This window comes from Otolemur garnettii, unplaced genomic scaffold, assembly GCF_000181295.1.
Source record: "Otolemur garnettii isolate 467f Iridium unplaced genomic scaffold, OtoGar3 scaffold00107, whole genome shotgun sequence".
Lineage (NCBI taxonomy): Eukaryota > Metazoa > Chordata > Mammalia > Primates > Galagidae > Otolemur > Otolemur garnettii.
In genome coordinates this window covers 5,510,488-5,516,236 of record NW_003852502.1, presented here as the reverse complement: position 1 = coordinate 5,516,236, position 5,749 = coordinate 5,510,488, and positions in this window count along the sequence as shown.

Sequence of the window (5,749 nt, the reverse complement as noted above, 5' to 3'; positions counted from 1 at the left end):
GCAGCGCTGAACAGACAACCCGGTAAGAGTTTATAACTTTGGTCTATCGGTGTCTCACTCTTGTGTTGGTGTCAATGTACAACTGAGTGACATTCATTATTGTTGCACAATTTTGTGTGCCATTGTGAGAATGTTGGAACTTGAATTAGAGAAATAAACAAACATTAAATTTCTTGTTAAATTTGGCAAGAATGGAAGTGAAATCAGGAACACATTAGTCCAAGATTATGGGGATAATGCCATGAAGAAAACAGAAGCATACACATGGAGTAAACGTTTTTCTGGGGGAAGAGAAAGCCTCACTGATGGAAAGAGGTCGGGCAGCCAACAAAGAGCAGAACTGATGCAAACATGGCAAAAATTTGTCAAATTGTGCAAAATTACCTGCTGATTGTGAGAAGCATAACAGACCAAGTAAACATTGATAGAGAAACAGGAAAATCCCAACTGAAAATTTTGGCCTGAGAAAAATGTGTGCAAAAATGGTCCTGAAGGAGGTCGCTGATGAACAAAAGCAAAGGAGAGTCAAAGTTTGCCAAGACCCTTTGGAGAGGCAAGACAATGTTTTGGGCCACGTTATCACTGGTGATGTAACATGAGGGTGCCAATACGACCCTGAAACAAGCTTCAAAGTGCACAGTGGAAGTCAGCCAGTTCTCCAGGACCAAAATAGCTCCATCCGTCCAAGCCAAGAGTTAAAACAATGATGCTATCCTTTTTTTTAGATCACAGTGATAGTTCATTATGAATTTGTACCACCTGGACAAATAGTTAACCAAGTTTATTATTTGGAAGTGCTGAAAAGGCTGCATGAAAAAACTAGACAAAAATGACATGAACTTTTCTCCAACAACTCGTGGCTTGTGCATCGTGACAATGCAGCAGGTCACACGGCACTGCCCAGGAGGGTATTGTTAGTCGGGATACAAATATCTGTTTTGGAACACCCTCCCTACTCACCTGATCTGTCTCCATATTACTTTTTTCTTCACTGGAAGATGGGAAATATTGGGAAGAAGACATTTTGATAACATTCAGGACATCAAGGATAATATGACATCTCTGATGGCCATTCCTGAAAAAGAGTTCCGCGCTGGCTTAGTGCATAGCTTCCCAAGGGAGTCTTTCAAAGGTGATCATAGTTACATCCAGCAATGAGGTATGGAGCACCTTTTACAGGATGAGTTTGCAAAATTAATTGTCAGACCTCATATGTATTTTTTTAGAGATGCAATGTGGCAGAATCTTGGTTTTTATTGAAACTGGCTATATAGGGGTTGTTGAATTATGGTGTATTTGCTTTTGTTGTTTCTCTGAGGTCAGGTATCCCTCTGTTGCCTGGGGTGGAATGCAGTGGCACAATCTAGCTCACTAGCTCACTGCAGCCTTGAACTCCTGGGCTCCAGCAATCCTCCAGCCTCTGCTTCCTAGAGTACTAGGATTATAGGTTTGAGCCACTGTGCCCAGCTTTTCATAACCTTTTTTTTTTTTTTTTTTTTTTGCAGTTTTTGGCTGGGGCTGGGTTTGAACCCCCCACCTCCAGCATATGGGACTGGTGCCCTAGTCCTTTGAACCACAGGCACTGCCCTTTTTAGTTTGTTTTTTGGGAGGTTTTTTGCTTTTTTTCTTTTTTAGAGACAGAGTTTCACTTTATCGCCCTCAGTAGAGCGCTGTGGCATCACAGTTCACAGCAACCTCCTACTCCTGGCCTTAGGCAATTCTTTTGCCTCAGCCTCCTGACTAGCTGAGACTACAGGCACCCACTACAATGCCCAGCTATTTTTTGTTGCAGTTTGGCTGGGGCCAGTGACCTACTCACTGAGTCACAGGCACCACCCTTTTCACAACCTTTTAAATAAAATTGGAGGAGTCCTGTGTAACTGGGGCTTAGAGTAAGGTAGAAAGGTAGGCTGGGACTTAATCATGCAGGCCCTTGAAAGCATGTTCAAGATTTTGGTTATATCCTAAATAGTTACTGAAGCATTTCAAACAGAAGAATAAAACGATCAAATGTGAATGTTGAAAAGATCACAATGGTACTGAAAGCATTACTAGGGGATGAGAATGAGTGCAAAGTCTAGTACAGTGTTTTCAACTAATTACAAATTACTATATTTAAAGTAAAGCATGAGTATGGGGCAGTGCCTGTGGCTCAAGGACTAGGGTGCTGGCCCCCATATGCAGGAGGTAGCAGGTTCAAAGCCAAAAGGCCAAAAACTGCAACAACAAAATAAGTAAATAAAAATAAAGTAAAACATGATTATGACTGTGATCATAGGAATGCTGAAATAACAAGACATAATTTGGATATTCCATTTGAAATGTTCCCCTTAGAAACATGCAAGAAGAACAGAAAAGGGTGTTTCTTTGTCTCAGCCAGCACTTTCTATTTTCTTTCTGAAGAAAAGATTATGAAAGACACTGACGTGTACACAGCTGAAAAACCAAGAGAAAACAAGCCAGGCGCGGTGGTGCACCTGTAATCCCAGCTACTGGGGAGGCTGAGGCAGGAGGATTACTTAAGAACAGGAATTTGAGGCTATCATGCACTATGATCACGCCTCTAAATAGCCACCACACTCCAGCCTGGACAAATAGTGAGACAGACCCCAACTCTGTGTGAAAAAGAAAAAAAAAAGAAAAAGGAAATGATTAAGTGAAGATATTATTGAGAGAAAATTGACGCCAGAAGCCAAATTACAAAGCACATGACACTACCAAAGAAAAAGCATTAAAACTTTTTGGAACACTAGTGTTTTAAATATAAACATAAAGTTTTAAATATAAACAGAAAATATGAAATTAGCATGAACTACCATTCCATTGTCTTCACAGGAAAAGTACTTTATTGGTGTAAACGAAAGCAATTTATTATACTTGACTTAGGTAACATTTCCCAACACGTTTCTTAGGGAAACTGCGCAAAGGCCCTGTCACACGGCCAGCTGGGTTTTGTGTCTTGGTCTCTTCCATCCTGTTCCCCTGTCATAGCTAAGTGGATCTAAGATGCACACCTGATTGTGAGTTAGTTTGTAGTGAACTACAAACAGCAAATACAAAGCAAACAAAACAAAAATAGGCTAATCAGATCTGATTACTGGGAATTTAGATCGAAAATAAGGAAAGAATGTGCAAATTGAAAGGTAAGAGCTGAGTGTGTTAAGAAGTGTCTAACAGGCTGGGCGCCTGGGCTCAGTGGTTAGGGCGCTGGCCACATGCTCCTGGGCTAGTGGGTTTGAACTCTTCCTGTGCCTGCTAAACAAACACACAAAGAAAAAAAGATGTGTCTAATAAATGACCTTATTTCTAAGAGGGTCATTCCCCCTACCTGCATGCACAGTTGAACCTCTGAAGTAAGGCTACATTGTATCAACTAAGGAAAACTGAGTCTGCACCAGACTCACCCCTAAGGCTTGATGAAAAGATGGCTGGGTGGGTCCCCTGACTCTGATTCGGGGTCACAGTGAGGCTGCAGATCTACATACCTAACAAGTTCCCGGGCAAGACAACAGCATGTGAGGCTTCTTAGTAATGTTTCCAGCCAGGTGTACGAAAACTTCTTGATGCAGCTAAGTCCAAAAAAAGCATCAGAGCATCAGGATTCATAAAATGCTATGTAAAATTACTTGATATTATCTGTTTGATAATATTTATAATTATAAATAAACAAGTGAATAACAGACATGTGGGCACACCATAAAGCTTGGCTTTTTTTTTATTATTATGATCTGGATTTTAATTACCTCTATAACCTGTTTTAACTTTGTATGCTTTTTTGTTTTTTGTTTTTTTTTGTAGAGACAGAGTCTCTCGCCCTCTGTAGAGTGCCATGGCATTGCACAGCTCGCAGCAACCTCCAACTCCTGAGCTTAGGCGAGTCTCTTGCCTCAGCCTCCCAAGTACCTGGGACTACTACTGCTATTTTCTGGTTGCAGTTCCACTGGGGTGGGTTTGAACCTGCCACCCTTAGTATATGGGGCCCTACTCACTGAGCCACAGGTGCCGCCCTGTATGTATTTTTTGATATTTTTCTCCATATTAAGATAATGTTTCGTATACATCTATATATAATCTATATAACATAATGTGTAACCTCTGTATAAAGACTTTTTGTTAATTTTTTAATAAAAACTAGGATAATCAGGCCACGCCTGTTGCTCAAAGGGGTAGGGTGCCGGCCCCATATACTGGATATGGCGGGTTCAAACCCAGCCACGGCCAAAAAAAACCTGCAAAAACAAAAACAAAAAACTAGGATAATCAATATAAACATTGTTCAGAATCTTTTGTCTCAGCATTTTGTGGCAATCTACCCAGGCCATGTGGGGTAATCAAGGTTCATTTTATGGATGGACCATAATTTATTTAGCTATCCTCTTTCTCGCTCAATCTCAATAGGCTTGATGGTTGTGCTTTAGCAACAACTGGAAACCTCAGAACTTACCCTCCCCCCAAAAAGGCTTTTTTTTGTTTTTTTGTTTTCGAGACAATCTCCCTCTGTCTCCCTGGGGAGAGTACCCTGGGGTCAAAGCTCACAGCAACTTCAAACTCTTAGGCTCAAATGATCCTCCTGCCTCAGCTTCCTGAATAGCTGGGACAACAGGGCCCTGCCATGACACCCCGGCTGGTTTTTCTATTTCTAGCAGAGATGGGGTCTCACTCTTGGTCAGATTGGTTTCAAACTGCCTAGCTCAGGTGATCCACCAGACTCAGCCTCCCAGAGTGCTAACATTATTGCACTGGACTTGCATAAATTTTGAAAACAATCTCTAACATTCTCAATTTGAGGTTTAAAAAATGTAACATGTTTATGGGAGGTTAATTTTGAACTTTGGAACTATTTAGAGGTATGTATTAAAACAGACTGCTTTATAATTTTCTGGTTAATTTTGAAATTATTAGCATGATCAAACTGTGGTGATCTAAATACATTTCTCTACATTTGTTTCAAAATATCAAAAGCAAAATTAAATTTTTTGATTGTACCCAGAAATCGCCTTAGACATTGTTTTAAAAGGGTTTTTTTGTTTGTTTGTTTTTGTTTTGTTTTGTTTTGAGACAGAGTCTCAAGCTGTCCCCCTGGGTAGACTGCCAAAGTGTCACAGCTCACAGCAACCTCCAACTCTTGGACTTAAGCAATTCTCTTGCCTCAGCCTCTCAAGTAGCTGGCACGATAGGCACCCTCCACAATGCTGGGCTATTTTTTTTTTTTTTTTTTGGTTGTAGTTGTCATCATTGTTTGGTGGGCCCAGGCTGGATTCAAACCCACCTGCTTTGGTGTATGTGGCTGGCACCCTAGCCGCTTGAGCTACAGGTGTCAAGCCATAAAAGGTTTTTTTTTTTTGGCCAGAGCTGGGTTTGAACCCACCACCTCTGGTATATGGGACCAGCATCCTACTCCTTTGAGCCACAGGCGCTGCCTAATAAAAGGTATTTTTAAAAAGTATTTCCTTACTTTTTCTTCTACTACATTGCCTATTAATAAAAATTTTTATGAGTTAGCTTGAGTTAATTAACTACCTTCATATTATTAACAAATACACAAACATAATGTTTTGTTTTGTTTTGTTTTTGAGACAGAGCCTCAAGCTGTCCCCCTGGCTAGAGTGCTGTGGCATCACAGCTCACAACAACCTCCAATTCCTGGGCTCAAGCAAGTCTCTTGCCTCCGCCTCCCAAGTAGCTGGGACCACAGGTGCCCACCACAACGCCCGGCTATTTTTTGGTTGCAGCCATCATTGTTGTTTGG